Source organism: Buteo buteo, chromosome Z (genome assembly GCF_964188355.1).
Source record: "Buteo buteo chromosome Z, bButBut1.hap1.1, whole genome shotgun sequence".
NCBI lineage: Eukaryota > Metazoa > Chordata > Aves > Accipitriformes > Accipitridae > Buteo > Buteo buteo.
In genome coordinates this window covers 82,263,115-82,287,168 of record NC_134204.1, presented here as the reverse complement: position 1 = coordinate 82,287,168, position 24,054 = coordinate 82,263,115, and positions in this window count along the sequence as shown.

The window sequence follows — 24,054 nt, the reverse complement described above, 5'->3', positions numbered from 1 at the left end:
TCTATCAGTCCCCTCCTCAGCTGGACAGGGGAGAGAAAATATTAACAAAAGGCTTGTGGGTCGAGGTAAGGGCAGGGAGAGATCTCTCACCAATTACTGTCATGGGCAAAACAGACTTGACTTGGGGAAATTAGTTTCATTTATTATCAATCAAATCAGAGTAGGATGAGAAATAAAACCAAATCTTAAAACACCTTCCCCCACCCCTCCTGTCTTCCCAGGCCCAACTCCACTCCTGATTTTTCTCTACCTCCTCCCCTGCCAGCGGCACAGGGGGACGTGGAATGGGGGTCGGGGTCAGTTCATCACACGTTGTCTCTGCCGCTCCTTCCCCCTCAGGGGCAGGACTTCTCACACTCCTCCCCTGCTCCAGGCTGGGGTCCCTCCCACAGGAGACAGTCCTCCATGAACTTCTCCAGCATGAGTCCTTCCCATGGGCTGCAGTCCTTCACAGACTGCTCCAGCGTGGGTCTCCCACGGGGTCACAAGTCCTGCCAGAAAACCTGCTCCAGAGTGGGCTCCTCTCTCCACGGGGCCACAGCTCCTGCCAGGACCCTGCTCCAGCGTGGGCTTCCCACGGGGTCACAGCCTCCTTCGGGCATCCCCCTGCTCCGGCGTGGGGTCCTCTCTGCCCAGGCTGCAGGTGGAGATCTGCTCCCCCGTGGACCTCCCTGGACTGCAGGGGGACAGCCTGCCTCACCATGGTCTTCCCCACGGGCTGCAGGGGAATCTCTGCTCCGGCGCCTGGACCATCTCCTCCCCTCCTTCTGCACTGACCTGGAGGTCTGCGGGGCTGGTGCTCTCACATATTCTCACCCTTCCCTCTGGCTGTAGTTTCTGTTCCACAGTAACTTTTTTTCCCTTCTTAAATTTGTTCTCCCAGAGGCTCTACCACTGTCACTGATGGGCTCAGCCTTGGCCAGTGGCGGGTCCAACATGGAGCCGGCTGGCATCGGCTCTGTCGGACATGGGGGAAGCTTTTAGCAGCTTCTCACAGAAGCCACCCCTCTAGTCCCCGCTACCAAAACCTTGCCTTGAAATTAGAATCAGTTAAAGAAAGAGGCACACAGGAATGGTGTCCTCTTTGGGAATGGTATGCACTTGGGAGGGGAGCACAAGACCAACGATAAGGAGTCCGATGGTTGTACAACAATTGTAAGAGGAGGATCTGCTGGATAAATTCAAATTTATTACTACAATAAATTAAAGACACGTCTGTAAGGTCAGCTCTGCAGAACATTCATGCTTCTTTGGTGCATGAATGGCTCCTGGTCTGGAGCCAGTTCACCCAAAAAGGAATTAATGCAGAACATGTGTGAAAACTGCTTCAGGTTGTGACCATACACATGAAATGATTAAAAATTGACAGTAATGCATTGCCAACCTTGGGAACTTTTTTCTTTTTCAATTGTTTTCTTTTACACTTAGTGACAGATATACGCAGAAGTCTATCTTTGTAAAAAAATAACAGCAAAACAGTCAAACAGTATGCTGTTCCCCACCTTCAAAAGCTGAGGGACCATACAACAGTGTCACACATTTCTTCTGGGCTCAGAGTGTTGATATGGAGTAGGTGGTTGTGCAAATTTTAGGAGATAGATGAGTGATTTGGGAAGCTAGTAGTCTATTGAATTGGGGTGAAGAAAAGAGTTACACTGTGTGCATAACAAACAGGATACCACTAAGCTGCTTGAGGCAACATATGAACAAATTTATGAGTCAGTTGTGATTGTTTGAAAAGAATGGTTACTTAATGAAACCTAAATGCAAGAGATGCTGAACTAGTTAGTGTCAACAGACAGGCTAATAATGTTGGTTTGGGGTGCGGGGTGCCTGCATACTCAAGGTATACCTAGTTTTGTTGAATTGGTCTATCTGCGCTCGTGGTTGTTTGTTAAGGTTTTTTTACCTCTTGTTCAAGAGTTTCAACTGTGCTATCAAAAGACTTCTGAAAGGTAAACATCTTTTCCAGGAACAGGAAGGGGAAGAAGGTTAGTGCTCTCTTTCTGAGAAGAGCAATGACCACAGCAAAAGTGCAGCTGTCTTAAATCACAGCATTCCCCCAGGAAAGGTAAAAAGCTACCACCTATAAAGTTTATTAGCAAAATTCTCTTTGGTTTCTGTAGGACTAGAGGACAAGGCTCGGAGAAATTAGCAGCATCGTAAGGAAACATATTGCTCAATGTGTGCCATGCTTTGTTTTAAATGAAAATTCTTTTTTTCATTATTTCCTTGTGCAAGTGCAAGTTACTCTCCTGGATTGAAGGAAACCTGCCTGTTTAATTGGTTTACATTAGTACTGTGCAGATTTTCATCCTGCTGGTGCCCTGTAAAACTCGATGTCCTTCATTTTCATCTGAGCAAGTGACTTGACTCTAATGTGAGATTCCTGCTTTTTGCAGAAATGTAGCGCCAGAATACCTGCTTATGAAAGGCCAGTGTTAGTAGCAGAGTTCAGGCAGGTCCCTAAGGTTCATAAGTGTTCAGCAAGGGCAAAGCATTAGAAAGTGAATGAGTTGATGAACTTTTAGAGGTCTCCAATGCCTAATTATTTCAAACGATGTCCCTCTCATAGGCTAATACTGGAGGAAGTTAACCAAAGTTAATTAGCATGTGCTTTGGCAGTCTGCTCAGTTTAATTATTTTGCTACATTCTGTTAGGGCAGAGTATCCCGATAGTAATAATGATAAAAATGCCTTGTAAAAGTGCTTGCTTGGCTGAGTTGCTCCATACCATGAATGACTGCTTTTGTGCCATCACTGCTGAGTGGTATATTTTTGTATGTGTTACCTGAGCAGACTCCATTGCTAGAGCTGCAGCCAGATACCTAACTGCCATGGGAAACTAGGACATTAAATAATATTGGGATTTATGATCAGCAATCTTACTTGATTGAGACAGTTGAAAGAAACAAAAGACCCCTCACAATATTTCATGTGTTCTAATCTTTTCAATTAAATGGAAGAAAAGTGTGATGTTTTAATGACATAGTACTCTTTTTAGAGTTTCAGGAGATCCATTGGGCCAAGATCTTTCTCAGTTAGTGTTTTTGTACCACTCAGAAGGGTCACACATTTGGGAAAAAGGAAAAGACTACATATGGTACACTATGTGTATACAGCTTAGGGCAGGAGGCAGCTAGCATAGTGGTTAGAAAGCTATGACCAATTTAAATCCCACCTGTGATTTTTTTTTTTCCCATGATATAAACTAAAATCCATCTTTTGTGTATGGCTTTTTCATAAGGATGAGAATTCAGACAAATTGTTTTTTCTGCCAGTCTTAGAAAAAAACACTTGTATTATTCTTTCACCTGTAAACAGCCCACAGAGAATGGGGTTCAACTGTTAGCAATAAATTACATATGAGTATCAGTTTAGTAGGAAAAACTTAAAATAAGGAAATTATGGTTCTTATCCATTTTCTTCTGGGTCATACCATACAGGTTGTATTGAGCTGAGTTCCTGATTTTTTTTTTACTGATGTAAATCAAAACCCTTGACATTTTAGACATTCACTCATAAGGTCAGAGAGGCACCTGAAGAATCCACAGGCAGGCTGTTTCTATGCTACATGTCTTCTCAGGGCAGGCAATGTGCTCGTCTACTAATTATGGATGCTCACTATCACCAGCACACATCTATTTAGACAAAAAGACAGGAAGCTTTTGGAAGAAGCCTGGTCAGCACTAAACCTTGCCTAGCTGGAGAAACACTATAAAGCTTTGGGTCTCAGAGATTCAGTGTAAAGTGTCCTTACTTGACCACAGGTTTTTTTCCAGTGAGAAATGTAGAATTTTTCATTGAAAAGATGTCTTGATTGTATATGTGAGAATTTCCTCAGTCTCTCCTGACACCCAAGCTGAAGTGACAAGTTTTTTTCCTTGCTGATCTCCAAAACAAAATAAATGAAGATAGCTAGGCAACATGCCTGCACATGTGACTCTGCATGCAAGATTAAGGGCAGAATGCCAAATGGTGCTACAATAAAACTGTTCTGTGTTGTACAACAGTAATAATGGCACAAAGGAAGTTAAAATTTTTGCAGTTATCATGTTACAACCCTTCAGAGATGGGAATCCTGCACATTTAGGGGATTACAAAACAGATGGATTTGGATCAGAGCATAGAAGGTAGTGAAAAGATATCCACCACTGCACAGATCTGATTTTGTGAGATGATTTATTACCATGTTCTGCAGTCATGAAGTCTAACACAGGTTTCGTGTTCAAAGATCCTCAGGGAAAGAAAGAAAGATCTGTCAGAGAAGCAGTCTTACGACTGGCCGGTTGCATAGCTCAGTGTTGAGGCAGGACATGACTTGACTAAAGTTTGCAAGTGCACTTAGAAGAGCTGACAGCAGTAAAGGCATGAAGATGCTGAAGCACAACTACAGATCCAAATGCAAAGCTTGCTCCATCCCTTATTTGCTTTCTTGTGTTTGCGTTGCCATGTGTGTCTTGCTGGTCTGTCTCTGAGTGAAGGGTTTGCTCACCCAAGGGTAGGCTCACACAGGTTTTTGCTTGCTGGCAGCAGTCTCAAGACTTTTGTTGTTATTTCTGAAATGATCAGACAAAAAATAAATAACCTGACCAGCTCCTCCTGAGAAGCAATGAGTACACATGTAGTCATGAAAAGTGAGGAAAAACACTGAAGTTAAACCTGGCATTTTCTATTATATTGTGATACTTCACAAGAACAAATTGGGCGAGGCTGTGTCTTTGGAGAGCAGGGTTTCAAATCTAAAATCAGCACATTTATGAGATAAACATTAGGGAAAGATTTTGTCATGCTCTAAGAAATTTCTTAATTCAAATATAAAATGATCTAAACCTTTTTTGGTTTTTTTTCCATGCAAAAATATTCTTTCAAAGGGCTCTGTCAGTGAAAATATATCTCCTTTCTGCTCTACAGAGCTCCTTGATGTTCCCCACCAATCCAACATGTAGCAGCTAAAAGGACTTTTTTTTTAACATTTCCCATTAACTAGCCTGGGGATGCTTTTTTCTCCCCCCGCCCCGTATTTTGAAAACGCACCACTCGGCTCTCATTCTCACCCACAATGCTCTCACTTTTTGAGTTTGTACCTCAACAATTGGAAGGCATTTTCCTTTTCTTCACCTTTAGTTCCTTTTTTCCATTTGTCATGCACTGTAATCTTATTTTCCTTGTTCTCCATTAACAAAACACATTACAAAAACCTCTGGAGACTTTTAGAGAACAGTATTGATTTACAAACTTCAATGGGAAAAAAATGGTTTCCTTCTGAGAAAATAATCTCCTCTGAGATGTCAGACTGTTTTGACACTGGGTTGAGTGGCAACCTTGCTCTACTATAACAATTACATTCTAAAAAGCCTCACTGATTAAAATCTGATTCCTCCTAATTTTGATTTGGGACTGCCACACATCTCTTATTCAGTCTTTGCTATGGAGCCATTGAAAGCCTACACAAATACCCTTGTAAGTGTAAGAAGAACATGCTTGTAAATTTCCTTTGGGTCAAAAAGATTAATTTCTTCTATTAATTAGCATTCAGGCCACTGAGATTTAAATACAACTTGTAGAATGCTAAGCAAAATAGTCTACCAGGATCTAATATCTACTTTGTTCTACTTGATTAAACAAAACACAAGTGCCACTGGACCTCTTGGAACTACATAATATACTTTTATACCCAGATGTCCCAGTTTCTCCTTCATTTGCGTTTACTCAGACTTTTAAACTACGGTACTTGCTATCAAATCTCCCATGCAGAGAGAAAGTCTGAAAGAAATTAGCTCTCTTCAGCCTAATGCCTTTTTTTTTTTCTTTTTTTCTCTGCCCCTCCACCTCCCCCTTTATGGCCTAAGCCTCAAATTAACTTCAGGGAGAACTGATAAGATGTAGTATGGTTTTATTTGTATCAGAAATGAAGGGTCAGATTTTGTCATGCTTATTCACTCCAAAAGGTATTTTAACTCCTCTGTAATAGTAAGGGACTTTACAGGGAATAAGGTGTTACTGAAGGCAAGTGTCATATAATCTGGTTCTTAAAATATAGTTCTAAAATAGTTACTTTTTAAAAGGATATCTGACAGATGTGGAACAGTGCTAGGGTTTTGTATATTTAGGTTTTTAGAATAGGATATTAGTTAGATCTTTTTTAAAGAAGATTGAAAGGAAAGACAAATGTTTGAATTGGAACACTTAATCAATATCAAACTGGTGTCATTTTAAAATGAAATACTGGAATCATTGTTTAACTGAGTAAACTTACTTTTGTCCCAGTACCAATTATCTCTGAAAAGAGCTGAAATTGTAAAAATATCAAAAATATTATTCATGAATATTCTTCAAGACCATAAGCCTTCATATAAATAACAGCCCAGAAGTTAATGTTAAGTGTATATTAAATGTAATTGTGACAAGTCACCAACAACCATGTTGCTAATAGGCAAGATGCAAAAGGTGGCACTAATTTGCCAAATCACAATTAAGAATAAACAGTGTATCCAATTTTCTCCATCACTAAAAATGAGCTCCTGTGTGTTTGTTCAAAATGTGCCATCAGATAAGGAGTCAGCATACCTGTATGAGAAATACCTGAGAAGGCTGCGTTATTCCATTAACAGGAGAAAGGTCAACAAGTACCAAGACATGAAATAGCATCATTATTATCAAACACATATGTATAAAACCTTTTAGAAGACATTCATAAAAGAAGTATACTGCAAAAGTACAAGGTATGATCCCAATTAAATAGCTGAGTTATTGAAACCTTTTAGAAAAGATTTTTCTTTTCAAAAAATAAGTGGGATAACCTTGTTAAGAACATTGATGAACTTTGCAAGTAGAATATGAAATGTGACATGAGTTCTATGTTTCTTAGTCTTGATTTGAACTTTCAGCTACGAATTTTGTATTACTTTCCTCATGAAAGGCAAGTATTCTCTGTATAACAAAATGGAGAAATTGAATTGCAAATAAATTAAAGTTACAGTTATACAAGACCTGGTTGATGCTGGAGATGAGAGCACTCAAGTATTCCATACAACCACATTAACTTCTGAAGAACATACATCCCACAGTCACAAGCACTTCTCCCTTGCCATGCTGTAAGCATTTTCTACTACTGAAAATGTATCATCAAAGGACTTTTTTTTAATAATATCTCATTAAACATTAAATAAAACAGCTTTAAACCCTGTATTTCCTGTTTAAAACACAATTCAAAACGCAAACATGTATGTTTGTGCACAGGGAGGGACTTAGGCAGGTTAGTTCATTCATAAATACAATGGAAGCCTGGTAAAACTCAAAAGTTGTGCAGAAAGCACTGTAACTTTTATGATTTAAGGGAAGCATGGTCCTTCCGTAAACTGGAAGTGTATTATGCTTCTGTACCTCCTCAGCCTTAACAGCCGACATATTGCTTACCATGGAGACAAGGAGACCAGTAACATGTCCCTCTTCTCTAAGGCTTTTTGAATAGACTTGTGCATGTCTGCAAAGCCACAAGGAAATTATTACCATATTCATCCCAAGAAAAAGACAGAAAAGCAGAATGAGACAGAAAAAAAGTGTATGGGAAGTAAAGAGGTTATTGGAGAAGCACTCTGTTGTTTATAGTCTGTTCCTATGCTCCCTAATCTGATAAAGCGTTTCATTATTTTACCCTTATTCCTTTGAAAAAAAGTCAACATTTCACCTTCAAATTCCTTATTTTTCATTAACACATAATATAGTCAATCACTAGTCTTTGCCTATTTTTTTTAGTTGCATGCAGCTTCTGCTTGTAAGATAGGTAAATCCTTTTTTATTTTTTTTTCCTCACGTTTCCAGCTGTTCTACCTACATAGCAGAAATCTCTGCCCTACTTTATTCAGACTCCTAAATCCAACATCATCCCTTTTTAACAGCTTGTGAATGGATTCCTGGGAACACACAAAATAGGCCAATGATATGGGGTGAGCCCCTGGGAAAGTAACTGAAATAACAAATTACAAAGGACTGAGCTGGTAAGAACATCCCTGCTGACAGTAAGGACCAGGATATAACAAAATAAGTGTGTATATTTAGGAAAGTTTCTGAAATTATAAAAATGTCTTAAATTTGGAGAGTGAAAAAGGACTGTGTGCTTATAAATTTGAGGGACCTAGGAGCTTGTGGGGTTAGGGCTGTGTTTGTACATTTTCATGGTCATATACATCAATCTGCTATGCAGAAACATCTTCATTAATTATGTTTATTAAAAATACATTTTTTATTTCTGGTTTGCTAGTCATAATCCATAGTTTTGGAAAATGTAACTTTAAAAGTTACAGAAACAAAAATTAATTAAATATTTTTAAATGGTCAAATAAAACTGAAAGATGATCACCTCATCTACTGGAAACTGAACTTGCCAATGAAGGATGTAATCACTACTAGGTAATCTAAGTTTCCCATGTGTTATTACAACATCCAAAAAATTTCCCTTATTTAATTAACAATTCATTCATGTCAGTCTGAATAGGACGTAATTTAGAGAAAATTGTAGTGTGTATATTACATCATTCAGTTTTGAATTTTAAGTGAAAATGTCCTTGGAGATGTACTCAAAATGGCTTAATCTTATTGTTTTACTACTTTCTAGAGCTGAAAGATAATCTGGACACATTCTCAGCTGATATAAATAGGTACAGCTCTACACTGTCCAGCTTGGAATTCAATATTTGTGAGGATCTGAGAGACTAGTATGTCACCATCCACAGATCAATGCTTAAAACATTATTTGTGTGATCACATATGAAGATCATATTATGTTCACCAAAAAAACATATCTTTTTTTCCCTTTTATAGTCACAAGCTTTGCACAAATGTATTTGTTAGGTGTAAGCTCTTCTTTCAAAAAGTACAAGAAGGTAAGTGCCCTTAAAGAATATTCCCATTTTTTCCAGCTGCATATATTTTGTGAATTTTCATTCCACCAATAGCAGCTTGATTAGTCTTCTGATTTTTTCATTTCACTTGGTAAAGCTAACAAAAATGTGGAAACATTGTTTATTGATGTATTACTATAGTTGCTGTAGTGACAGCTTTAGTCATACTCTATGCTGAAAGCGTCATTAGCCAAATGGAAATCTAAGACCAGAAAACATTTCTGATGTTCAACAAGATAGTTCAGTTATTTGAAAAACAGTGTGTATTTCATCATGAAAGTGTCAAATTCTTTCCCAGGGTAATTTATTTTCAATCAAAACTTTAAAGCTGTCTGCACTTCCAAAAAAAAACCTAGAAGGTTTTAGAAATTAAAGTAGTGCTACCCAAGTGTTCTTATTGTTTCTCAATATTGAAATGGATTTTGGTAGTACATTCTTTCTGTCCAGACCTTTACACCTGCAGGCATTGCATGAGTACAAATTTATGTTGCTTGGACACTGTCATATCCACTGAGTTCCAATTCCACATCCTTACATGGGTTTTATACTTGTGCAAGAGCAGACAATCAGACTGTAAAACTTTACAGCCTGCTGTAATGCCCAGTGAAATTAGTTGGAAACACTGTCATTCATTGCATAAGATTTTTTTTATTTGGTTTCAATATTGTTTCTTCATGTGTTAGTAAAGAATATCACCAGAGCATAGACTTCAGAAGAAGTGTAACTAACAAGCTATTGCACCTATTACAGTGTTCCTAAGATGCACAAGAATAAAACTAACCTGAAAAAGAAATAGGCTCTCAGCATACTGTGCTCATACAACCAACACACAATACCTGTTCTGAGTGGTATTGGTACTAAATTAATAGTGTTATTCTATTTTCTGAATATCTGAAGAAGTCTTTTTACTCCAGTGACCCCTGCCAGTTCTGCCTTCCTTTGCAAAACTCTATGTTTATCTATCATAACTTTTAATGCCAAAATCCTGCCTTCCTTTCATTCCAGCATTTCAATACAACTGATCTTGAATGCCATTACTTGGCAACGGATTGGATGTAAATTAAAAAAAAAAAAACAAAAAAACAAAAAACACAAACCCCCCACTTTTATCAAAATGGTTCTGAGACCCATCAAATTTTAGATTCAAACGTAACACAGAAACAGTTTCTGATTATCATTCTCCTTTAAATTTTAATTACTCCCAAACCAATTTCTCCTTTTTCTTGTTCATATTTTCCTGTCAATTTTGTCTTCACTAGAAGTGTGCACACTTTGCCCTTTTACTACAAAAATGCACACATGATGTACATTTGTACTAAAACAATCACTAACCATGATTCCAACAATCTGACTACTAGAACTTGTATTTCACCTCAGCGTTAACAAAAAAATCGTGCAGAAGAAGTCTTCCCTTCTCCTTCAAACCAAATGTAGTGCTTAAAGTAAAAGCATCCATTGGTATTCCCATACCAGGAATCCAAGAACTCAGAAAATAGCATCTTTAAATTGGTCAAATTGCTCATGCTTTTCGCTCCCAACATCCTTGGTGCACTGCATTCCTCAAATATATTTTCCTTAGCTAGATAAATATCTCTTTTTACTTGTCAGGAGTATTGTAGGATCATGTTGTGATTATGAACTTTCATCATTCTGCACAAGAAAGATAGCAAGTTCACTGAACTCATTTCAGATGTTCATTAGCCCAGATTATAAAAATTCCAAGATTTCTGAGGTAAGAGACTAATATGTTAGTTGATTACAACTCATAGACTGTGCATGGGAAAATTCTTATTAATTTTCAATACTGATGAAAAATTTCCTCCAAGGTGGCCTTCTGTCTTGTTCAGAAAATTCCAGGAACTTCACTTCAAACATGCTTCTGGGCTTTCCAGCTATTTGCAAGAAGCATCATAGTATGATCTGCATAAAATATTAACATTTATATTAGAGCTCCTTAGCAAAACAGATTAAACACTGAAACATCAGCCAAAATAAGAAGCTTAGGGTCTTATCCAGTAGAAAGCAGATGTTGGTCTACAAAAGCTTAGACTCTCACACTCCCAGGGCCCACTGCTCTTTCAGACAGACTTACTGCTTTGACATTGATTATATAATACTGTACTATGAGAGACGGAAATCCATTTTTCCCCAAGTGGTTCTTCCCCATTTCACTCATTAAGTATACAAATCAATTTATGCTTGTGAACGAGGTAAACAGCATATCATAATACACTAAGCTGCAGATGTATGATGTATGCAGATGTATTGTGCCCCCATGACTTTAAATGCCTTTAATTGTGAGGCTTAATAACTATTACAGTTTGCAGACATATCTGGGGAAAACGAGAATATGTTACCATCAAACCAGGAACCTTCTACTACCTATGGACACAAGACAGAAGCTCCCAAACCCAGCTTACTCAGTCACCCACTAAGACACCAGGCTAGTCACAAACTTCCACACCTTTCCTTTCCTTTCCTTTCCTTTCCTTTCCTTTCCTTTCCTTTCCTTTCCTTTCCTTTCCTTTCCTTTCCTTTCCTTTCCTTTCCTTCCCTTCCCTTCCCTTCCCTTCCCTTCCCTTCCCTTCCCTTCCCTTCCCTTCCCTTCCCTTCCCTTCCCTTCCCTTCCCTTCCCTTCCCTTCCCTTCCCTTCCCTTCCCTTCCCTTCCCTTCCCTTCCCTTCCCTTCCCTTCCCTTCCCTTCCCTTCCCTTCCCTTCCCTTCCCTTCCCTTCCCCGGTTTCCCCGGTTCCTTCCACAAAATCATTCATAAGCACCCTCTGGAGGAGATGACACTGCAGAATGCTACTCACCCCAATGTCGTAGGATCTATCTGTTGCCATATATAAACTACGGTTTATTCTTTCAGTATCGTGCCTGGTACCTAACTTCTATATTTACATACTGGCCAATGTTTACAAAACCCTGTTTCTTAGGTTATTTTTCTCTGAACTATTTTCCACAAGATAAAGCTTTCTAAGGTGAGAATTCCCATTTTATTACTGTCATCCATTTTCGTTACTGTCACTTCCAAAAATAATTGCAGGAAATAACTAAACAGACCTCCAGAATGACTTATTTACAGCTTTTGTGAATATATTTTAATCATTTTGTGGGAAAAGGGATTTTTACAGGCTACATTCACAAAACTTAATCAATAGCTATCTATTTACAGTAGATTAAAAATTTGTTAATTCAGTGAAACTCTTACAAATTGTTAATTCACTGGTTTATGTTAACCTGCGAAGTTAGTAAACATTTCTTAGCTGTTATTAGAAACTATTTTAAATGGAATGGTGTCATTGCTGTTAAAATTTGTTGAGCTATTTATTGGAAACATTTTCTGGAAAAAAGAAAATTGCTCTGCTATTAAAATGAATGTCAGGGTAAAATCTGGCAGGCATTTTCTTTGTCCATTAGTGAATTTCCTTTTAACATTCTTTATCATTGGCTTACATATTATGTTACTTATATTTTATTAATGGTTAAAATGCTTTCATTTTCCACAACAACAAAAGAGGTGCATATTATTTGTAAAGAGCCAAAGCTACCCTCAAAGAAAGGTATGCAATCCTGCTGGTTTCAGAAGTAGCTGCAAAAACAAGTTGGCCAGATACTGTGAGGAAAATTAAACTCGCACATAGTAAATAAAAGAAAATTCCTAGAACCTTGGTAACAGGGTGGTAAATTGAAGATGTTTAAAAGAGAAACCCTGAGACTGTCCAGAGTATGTGCTTAAATTCATTGTTCTGGTATCCTTCCAGCAAAGACAAGAATTTTACTTCAGACCACAGGAGGTTTAGTATTGGGCACAGTGCCACATTTAGCATCAAACAGAAGTTGGCTTACAGCACTAGTATTCACCCAAATCTACTTAGTTTTTTATTCCAGGTTAGATGTAGTATAAAGTTGAGGGTGTTTTATGTGACTAACATCTCTGCCTGGGGATCTACCAGGAATCTCGAAGTGCAGAGATTTATGAAAATAAAAATTAATGAGAAAAAGTTAATCAAAATATGGCAATCTCCAACAAAGGTTTGACCTAAATGAAGAAGTGAATGTTTGGGTCAGGCCAATCAATTTTTTCTTAGCTCTGTAGCACATTCACAGTGCTACTACTTAATCAGTCATCCCCTGACAAAGAGCATTTTGAAATCTCTAATGAGGACAGAGATACAGGGGCTGTCAAATTAACATCCATCTATTTCTCCAAAATTGTCTGAAGCAGCAGCATAGCACCAAAAGAGCTCAGTTTGCAAGTGCACACAATTTATATTGACGATAAAGACTGCACATTATATACTAAGCTCCAGGAGAGCGCAGTGGCAATGGGTTGACTCATTTATCCCAGTCCTGTCCAGAAAAGCAGATTCCTGCATCTTTCAGCATGCAGCTACATCTAAATGCTGATGTCCCATCTTGCTGCCTCCCCTCAGGCACACTACACAGCGCTGACCTGCTCCCCAGAGGTATGCTGTGCTTGTACTAATTACACAGCTAGGTGCAGCCCTGCGTGAGTGCTGGGAGAAAGCAGCTCAATTTGATTAGTTACAGGCTTTGTAGTACAAATCACAGAAATAATCTACCAAGCCTAAAATGTCCTGACAGTGATATTATCTCAGGATGTATTAAATCAGGATATATTTGGATTCCTTAAGGAAATAGGAGAAAAGGTCAGAGACTCATGTGCAACTTAAAAAAAGGTGGTGGAAAAATAGTTCTATAAAAAGATGCAATGTAAGACAGTGATACCTCCCAGGCTATCAACATAGGATAAGGCTGCTACCCCAAAGTAACGCTGCTGGTCTGGTCTTCCCACACTTCTGTATGTTGAATTAGTTACTTACTAAGGGCCCTAAGGATTTACTGTAAAGCCAGGAATTGCTGGAGCAGAAAGGAACCACTGTCATCCATGTTTCATTTTCCCCCTGTCCATGGCCCTTATAATTACTATGGATGGAAATGACATATGAGAGCGTCTGTGACAGTCTTGCATATTTAAGGACCTTGCTACATAGAGGATACACTCCTGTGCTGTAGTGGTACTATAAATCTGCTTTTGGGGGAATATTCCAGCATGCTTTACGATAACACTGTCAAAATTTGCTAGATCATTGTGAAGTTCTTCAAGGCAGAGTCCACTCAGTTTTTGAAGTTAAAAAATACTTAGCACAAGAGCTTCACTTCCCATTTGGTACTTAGTAAAGTAATACATTTTGAAATATATCAGGAGAAAAGAAAGGCTTTCAAAGAAATACAGCTACTTAATAAAAAGTTAATTCAAAATATGATTTTAATGAATGAAATCAAACATTTATTTATAATGAGGTATTTTTGTTAGTTTCTCTGCTTTTATAAATTTTAGCATTAGTTATATATATTTGAAGTAATGTATGCATTTACAGATAATAATTCAGAAACGGTTGCCATTTTACATCCACTATTAGCAGTGCATGATTTCCTCAGTGCTTAAACAATTTCTGGGTATCCTGGCAAGGACAGATTTTGTTCTCAGAAAAGTAAGAGAGTGAACCGGATTGTGTTCAACAGTTTTCTAAAAGCAATATTTTTCTACAGCTCTTCAACTTGAGCCTAAGTGTAAGCTTAAACAAAGTAAACTATTCAAAATGGACTCCAGAAAAAACATGCATGCCATATCACAAATAAATTCAGCAGAATGAAGACAGTGTGTACCTAAGCCACAGACCATTTGGCACACATAAGAAACCCAGTTTTTCCAATAATCCCATAAGAAATAGAGGGCAAGGCACATTTGACTACTTAGCCACAGGATGCCCTGGCTGCATGCTGAATGGTACACCTTATTTAAAGGACTGTTATGCTCAAATGTCTGGTTTCAGGAGTTCTAACTCCAGCAAAAGAAATCACCTACCCAGCTGGAAGGACACCTCACACCTGCAAGAAGATTAATGTCTGTCCTCTCCTACCTAGACAGTTAGTTAAGGAAAAGTGCTGTACAGACTGCAGAATGAAGGCCTGATCCTTTATCAGGCCTTTTATGGCAATAAGGCTTCTTTGAGAGTAGAACTCTTCTGAAGTATTGATTGTGAATAAGGCTTAGCTTTGAACCTTTACGGATGTGGCAAACATGTCTTTATCCTGCTACACAATTTGGGGGGAAAAAAAAGAGAAAAAAAAAGTAGCTGAAAAGGTTTGTCTATAAAAGTTACTGCGTTGAACAACAAGAGAAATGTCTAAGATTTTTAAGTGAGGCATTGTTTCTTTTAATTTGCTTCTCATCCTAAGCTTGACCTTCTTCCCTCTTCTTTCACATTGTGCTTTGTGAGACTCCTTAAAGAAGCAAAGTTTTTATTACCAGCAGTGGGAGCTGGGCTTAGGCAATGGATCACAGGATATGATCTCCTGTATTATTCAGCGTATGTGAAATGGAGTTTTCAAGGGTGCTCCAAGTGGGTTGAATTCTGAAGTCAGTGGAAAGTTTATCATTGACTTCAGCAGCAAATGCCTATACTGAAGCTGAATCACTATGAAATTCCCACAGCACATTAATTATATACAGTAAACTGAAAGCTTTTATTTTTTGGACTGGGCATCTTCTTATTATGCACATGCTAATCACACATTTGGATCCCTAAGGTGGTTCCCTTGGTAAAACTATGATGGAAGTAAATGCTGCTACTAAGAACATGATCAAGACATTTTTATATTTTCATAAAAAAAGAAGAAAAAAACTTTCCAGTAGTGTTATTTAGAATGGCAAGAGGGATATAAACTTAAATTATGTGTAGTGGAGGAATATACTGTGCTTTAAACATTAATAACAAAAGAAAAAGAATATCAAACCACCATCTCCATCTAGTCTACAATCTTATTTGCAGAGTTCAAAGTAGTTAACAATGAAAGACATAATTATGGAAGTATTGAATTCTGATTACATAGTCACACTTTGAACTTTGTTGCTTTCTTGTATCCTTATGCATATCAGCAGGGTGCTTTCCAAATCATATTTTTACAAAAACAGTACAAGAGAAAATCATGGATGTTTCAGATTTTTTACTTTAATGCTAGAAAAACATAGTTTTACCTATAAAATCCAGTACAAGATTCATCCAAAGCATATCATTCTTTCTTTTAAAGAATGAAGCTGAGTTATCATTGTGTGTTTTCTCGTGCCAAAGCAAAAACCAGTTACAAGTCAAATAACTCAAAGATCTTTATTTTCTTTAAGATTAACAAGCTTTAAATAAATTTATTAAGATTTTGATTCTTGGGATAATATCTAAAAATGGATATATAAAGCTTCATGTGCAGATTTATGTAATTAGTTAAGGTTAAAATCTTAAAATATTTTGTCTTGCCTTCTTTTCATTAACAACACAGCTGAAATCAGTCATTTTTTTACTTAGTCTCCAGAATTTTAATAACCTGGAGAAGAATTTGAAACCTAACTTTAAAAGTTTCATACCAGAAATGAAAAAGAATGTATATTCAAGATTTTCAAACCACTGAAATATAGAACACAAAAAATTTCATCTGCATATACATTTCTCAATAGCATAATATTAGCAGAAGACTAGCACATATCAGAAATAAAGGTATCTTTCAATAGGTGGACCTATAGTCAAACTAGCACATTTTCCATTAGCAAATAATATTATGCATTGCTTAATGCATAGTATGCACCGTCTGCATAACTGTAATCACTTGGAAATTTTCCATGTGAGGACATCATAACCTGAGTATTTTCTTATTTCAAGATTTTGCCCCGAAGTAACTAGAATTTCAAAGAATAAGTTTAGGGAGAAAATATGGCTTTGCCTAGAGTAGAAGTTCCTCAAGTCATCTGAACCCATGAAACCCCATTATTTGTGTTAGAACATAGAAATTTAGTGAGATGGTTGATCTGGGCAACAGGGGTCTATCTATGTGTAGAAAAACTTCCACATCTGACCATTCTGAAAGGCTGTAGCTCTCATACATAAAGTGTGTGTGCCATTTAATAATTATTGGAAAAGAGCTGAGCCCCTGTGTTCCGTCTACACTTATGAATTAGCAGCAGGAATTGATGCTTAATTTGGAGCAGACAATGTGTCCACACTCTCTCCACTATCTGTAAGGCAGACTGGCACAGCAGAAGTAAATTTAATGGCAGCTCCCAGCACACATGCTTTGTGAGATTTTACCTGCAGTGCCCATGCTACAGATCTGGGTGTGATAATATAGTAGACACTTCTCAGCAGCTGCTACTCACAGCAGAAATGAGTGCAGTGAGCATGTCCTTTCTTGCTTTCAGTATTGTCCTGCTAAACCCAACCAGCATGACACAGAGGAAAGCAAACAGGGATGGGGGGACTAAAAGAACATCCTAGAACTGCAAAATATTGGAGGATGGAAGAACAGTTTAGAAGACAGTTATTGCAGTGAGACTTGTTGCTGGTTACTGATGGAAATGGAAGGATGAAATGGGGATAGTTGAGCGAAGAGGCAGGGAGTAGACATGTAGAAGGGAAATAGAGGCAGGTGACATGAAAGAAAAGACGATGCAAAATAGATTGGGCTTGAACTGGACAAGATTTCCCTATGGTTACAGGTAAAATGAGATGTACAAAGACTAATTTTTGCTGACCTGAGACTCATCAGTGTATGCCCTACTTGTGAAATCTTCTTTCTCCTTTTAAATTACTGGAGGAAATGTTATCATTCTGATATTTATGTAAGTGAGCTGAGAACAGAAGGAGGATTTCTGAGGGTGGGATAATCATGCCTGAAGCACATTAGGAACTTAATTTTTATTTTCATTCCAAGCCATCATGCGTTCATTTAAAATAAGCTATTTCTCATGGAAGAATATCCTGCAAAAGAAAAAATAAAATGTCAGAAGAAGTCCTAAAGCCAAATGGTTTTAATACAGCAAAGACATCAACAGAAAGAAATATTAATGCAAAACACTTTCAAGTAAATGTGATAGATGTTAAGTTTAGCAAATATTGTTCTGCCAATAAGTAAAATATCTTTAAAGTTCAGGTTTGATAGTCTAAAACAATCAACCAAACCTAAAATGTGAAATGTGCTGGAGACATTAATTCCATCTTAGAAACAAAGAAAATAATTTCAGACCTGCAGATGAGCCCAGAGAAAGGGAATTTAAGAAGGATTTTCTAGATTTTATCTTCAAGATTTTGATTGTCTGATTAATTAGAAAAGCAGCAAGAATGCAGTAATGATATAATGGCCTATTTAAAAATCTTTCAGCATTCAGCTTTCCTTTCCCTCTCTAGGATGGTTGGGGTTTTTGTGCTTTTTTTGTTGTTGTTTCATTTTTCCTTTTGCCTTTGCTTTTGCTTCTTCACATACAAATTTTGGTAAACATATAAAGTTAAAGGGATGGTTTTTTTGTTTTAGGATTCTGTCCAAAGATTTCAAAGGAAGATGTATTAAATATCTGTTGAGTCCTATCAGTTCAGAATGATTGATGCTTTTCTTTCAGAGAGTATATCCTAAAGTTACAGTCAGGGAGAACATTTTGGGTCTAATTTTTTTTGAGATACTGAACATTTCTGGGGAACTCATAAACTGCCTTGATTCCCAGTGACTGCAGAGCTGGACCGTGATTTGTTTCATAGATTATCGTGCAGGGCTTGATTGCATCACAGCCTCATAAAGCAAGTAACAAAATCTCCCTGCCAATAATGGGTTTTGAATAGTCCTTTTGCCTGAGATTGATAAAACAGATTCTAAAAAAAAAAATGAACTGAAGATTTTCCTTACAAAGTGCCTTTGGCATGCATTACTGAGATGAATATTGCAACAGTGAACATTTAGGGACTTTGCCAATGAAGAGAAACCACTCTGTAACATAGATTCAGGTGCCCTGGAAATGGATTCATCAGAATTAGCAAGGATCTGCTTTGACTTATCAATAAGAAATGAAGAAAGTATACATAAGAATTGCCTTACTGTATCACATCGAATACAAAGAATAAAGTCAAGGATGAACTATAAAAATAGCTCATCACAGCTAACCAAGTATCCTGCCTGTGATAGTAGCCTGTAAGTGTTGCTTCAGAGGAAAACAAAATCAGGTCAGACGTACAAAGGGCTGGCTTTTAGCAGACAAAATTTAGGGTTTTTCTGAGGCAGAAACAATACTACATCTTTGGATTTAAATTGCTTTTAATGAACTTTTCTGCCATGTATTCATGTTTGTTTTGGTTGTAGGTGTGCCGCAGCAATCTCCCTTCTTTTCTTTCATCCCAGGGTTGTCTGGGTCTCTTGCCATTTGAAGAATGACATTCAAAAGCAAAAAAAACCAAAATGGGTGATTCTTTAACATAAAATTCTGTGAACTGGGACTCACAGATAGGGTGATAACCTTATTCTCTGTCTTGAGTGTAAAGTGACCTTGCCCATCAGTCAAATCTCCTAAGAGCAAGAGCACTAACTTGGGTTACAGGAGCTTTAAAACCTTCCTACTCTCTGTCTATATGCACAGATACTTAATTTCAGCTCTCATCACATATTTAGCAGCTAATAATCTGAAAACACCTGGCAGATCAGCACTATCTCTTGAATTTTGCTGGAATTCAGCTGATGAACTGGCCATGAGGATCTCCTTTACTGTAGATGGTGAGAAAAAGGGAACAATCCATCTCATCCTTAATCTAAAAGCTCATCTCACCTAAAGTAGATTAGATGATTTAGATTACTATGTCCTGCAAGTGACTATTTCTCTCCCCTGGCTAAAAAGTGGAATGTTAGTGTCTAACATTGCAGGCTTATTAAGCTATGGATGTGCTAGGGACAGTGAAGTGTGGAATAATGATCTATGTTTTTTCTAAATCATTTTATTGCTAAAAAGTTTGTGAAGCTGATAAAAATAATGTGACCTATTGCCTTTTTTTGTCAGTGACCTTACATTTTTTCATATCTTTTGTATTTCTGGTTTGGTAAGCAGTTACTCCCATACGTGCATGCACACATAGACAGACACAGATGCATGCATGTGCACGCACACACACAACTGTATATAAAAATTATTTGTGGCAAAACCTACTTGTACCTAACCTCTTTTGTGTTTTTTTTTTATTTGTTTGGTTTTTACAGCTGTTTGTGTATTCTGAGAACAGAGGAAGAAAGAATGTTTCCTCCTAGATAAAAATCATTCTGATTTAGTGGTTTCAACATAGTAAGTTGCTAATTATTTAGTATCTTTTCTGAACAAGTAGAGTAGGTTAGATTTACTTTAGGATTATTTTAGGTTTATTTTCTTCCCTGGAGAAACTTTTGTAGGGGGACACATGCTTGCAGGACAATAATATCCTCTAAATTTTATTAATAAATTTACTATCTTTCACTCATTATATCTCAATTAAGAATGTTAAATAATTATATTGAAGAACACTATCAAAAATTATACAAGTTATGACAAAATTACCAGAGCTTCCTGATGTCCCAAGTCAAAGCCCAAGTCCATGTGAAGAGTTGCAGACACCAGGGGAGATTTTCTTCCACAGCATGGGATGTTCCAAGACCTGCCCATCACTGGTTTACATTTTTCTCTTAAATCTCCTCTGCTGTGTTTGATATCACCCTCGAGACGTTATGCAGTGAGAATATTTTTTCGTTTGTTTGAAAATAGCTGAGGCTTTTGGTATCAACTATTATGGGGTCACTTCTTCTAAAAGAAAAATTAGTCAAAGTACACATCCACTGTGACACAGCAGGTGTCCTGAAAGACAAGCAGTCAATGTTTGATAATTGAGTTTTTCTTCCAAAACCTATATATTCTGTAGGCCATTATAAGTTTTTCTCACAAGTGGAATGAGATATATTCACTTTTCTGAGCCAGCTCATAAAATTAAAAGGACCAATGTTTTGAATAATTTAATTTGTCAGCCAAACATCTTTTACAATCCCAAACCAAAGACCACTGAAGTGGGTTGGCATTGATCAAATTTATCTCAAAGAAGACAGAGAGGGGAATACATGGAAGAAACAAAGCAAGAAAGAAACTTAAGGTTCTTATAAAGACTATAGAAGAAAAAGTGACAAAAATACTGATTTTCAATAATTAAATAATGTAACTAAAAGAAAAAAAAGCCATTTACTTAGGTAAGGTTAATTTAATAGGGAATAAGATATTTGATCCTGTCAACAGACTCTTTAACATTATGAGGTATATCATATAGAAAGTATTCTTGATTATAAAGTCAATAAAAATGTTAAGAGGAAAAATGTAGACAGAACGGTGAAGAAATAAGCATGAAAGATTTTCCGTCATAAAGATTCCTGACTATGCATAAATGAGGATATGTGTACCATGCACACTGTAGGCAAATCTGCATTCCTATAGCAGAACCGTTTGTGTTACTTAATTTAATTCATTTGGCATTAAATCCTCTATCCCTACAGCTTCAGCATATACTGCAGACACACCCGAAAGAAAAAAGTAATCTTAATTAGGATCTGATTTTCTAGTGACATTTCTAACTGGCATAAACACTTCCTCCCAAAGTTCTTCATTTATTAGACAAGTGGCAGTGGACTCCTCAGGATCATGACATGTGGTCTAATCTGTACAATAAGGCACAAACCCTTCATTAGTATCACTGAAAGCTGAGCTGAGATATTATATTACAATTTCTAGATCACAGGCTATACTGAATGAAGTATATTTTTACTTAAAGTTATATCAACATATGTGTTAACAGCTATGTTAACGGAGTAAGTTTTTCACATTTGTCAGGAAATAAGCCCTCCATTATATTGTTCACTCATAAGAATAACACTCCTAGCTAGCACGTTGTTTAGGCATTTATTTCACAAATAGTTTTTAGAACATACTTTATATTAGAGGTCTTACAAAGGAAGACCATTTTTTGTTTTCCTTAACCTCAGGACATCTCAGAAAGTATTTATTTTCAATAGTTATGTTCAAAGGAAACTGAACAGGGGGGTATAATGTATTCAAGAATTTCTTATCAAAGTCTTTCATTCAAATTTGATGTTAGCCAAAAATTACCTTTTACAAAAGCTGTTTATTTCATTTCACTTTTTAAATCCATGTCACAGTCTGTCATGATTTTTTATATCATATCCAGTGTCCTGCCATTATACGAGCATATGTTTCATATTGAGACATGTCTTTCCAAAACAGGGTAGATCATACTAAAATTGTATTTGGTAGAAATTCTACTCCATTTCATAACAGCAAAAGGGATTTTAACTTCCAGTACTGACAGGAGTTTTTTTATGTGGCTTGTGCTTGCACTGCTTCTGACAAAATGAAAACTGCACAAATGAAAAAGAATAAAGAAGTAAAAAGACTTATTTTTATAGTAATGTAATTTCACAAAATAAAAAAAAACCTCTAAGTATGAAACCTAGTAAGTGGGCATAAATAGTATGTTCTTGGATTTTTAGGTTGCTGAAATAACATTTATATTCCACTGCATATTGCAAAGGAAAAAAAGCTGAAATAGGAAATTCCTGATGGCATAAGTTCATTTCAGGCTACCTTCAAAAAAATATGATATTATGTTTCAGTAACTGAGTTTATTTGCAATTATTAAAAAATTACCTCCTTTCAGATAAATTGAATTAAAATTAACACAGATGTGTGTGCTTAGGATGGCTTAGAGTTTAAACCACATCCATCTATAAGTCTTCCATTGTGCTTAAGATTTCCAGAGGTGATTCTAACTTGTACACTTTTCAGGACTTCACTGACGGAAGGGAATAGATCTGTGCAAAATCAGTTTCATTCAATGTGTGTTCAAACTTTGTTCTTCAAGGAGTATCCTTTTTTTTCAACTAATTCAAGAATTTACTTTAAATACACTTCCATAACTGATAGCTATCCCCCCAGAAATACCAAAGCAGCCTATCTTTCCTCCAAAAATTTGACTGAGAAAAACATGACAGACTATGCATTACAGAAGTAGCTAAATTAGTTCCAAATCCATTTTCTAAATAACTTTCCTGAAAAAAAAGACAGGTTTAAGAAAAAACAGCAGTTGAGGTTGTTAATACCAAAATGCAGCATCTGTACCAAAGGCTTACTCAATTTGTTTAAGACTATCTGGCAGCTTGCCCCATAAGCAATAGTTAACAACTAGTCCTCATGGGTCTTTGTATAATTTCTGTGGACATGTATTGTCCACAATTGTCCCATCATAAGTTCAATAACAGTTTACAATTTCAGTTTGAAATATGCACCATATTTTAGGGGAAACACTGAAACATTAATAGGCACAAAGACAATATTCCCATTAGGTTTACGTGGCCAGCAAGGGGCAGACCTGGCTCAGCCATTTAATACAAAATGATCAATCACCTATTTCATAATGACATAATAATAAAAAGAAAATTAATGGTAAATTAATAATAAAAAAGTGTTATTTTCTTCTGTCCAAAGAAAATTCTGAAGAACTCAAATGACCATTGAGTACTTAACTCCTCCTGATTTTCAACAAGAATTATGTCTAACTTAGCCCCTCTTTTCCTTTCCTTGTATTCTTAGTAGATGATATGTAAATTCCTAAGTTATCTGACTTTTCAGCCAGGTCAACTGCCCTCCAACTGGGATAGAACAAACCTTCTGCAGACTACTGTTATGGCATGACATGGAAATTTCCATAGAAATTTCACCATGAGGAAAAGCTTTCAAAAAAAGAAGGGGAGGTGAGGTGAGGTGAGGTGAGGTGAGGTGAGGTGAGGTGAGGTGAGGTGAGGTGAGGTGAGGTGAGGTGAGGTGAGGTGAGGTGAGGGAGAGGAGAGGAGAGAGCATGAACTCTGTAGCCTAGATATTCAAGATTATTTTTTTCTTTGTATTTATCTATGGTTATGAGCTAGAGGGTTTGGATCTGGTTCTGATTGTCAAAGGAAAGAGAGAGCATTTTGATAAAATTCTGCTTTAAATATAGCTCTTACTCTTTTAAATGTATTTTAGCACACTATGAACTCACTCAGTTGGCTAATTAACATTTCCCATGGAAAGTAATTAAGGTCTATTGGTCATCCTCTATTTCTGCAGGCATAGGAGAGAGTGAAATGGAAAGGAAGAGAAATCCTAACACAATCTACTCGCTGATCTCCAAAGCCATTTGCTGGATATTGGAGGGTTCTCGGTTTCTGTGGTCATAGTGATGGTAAGAAAGATCTCTGACCTGC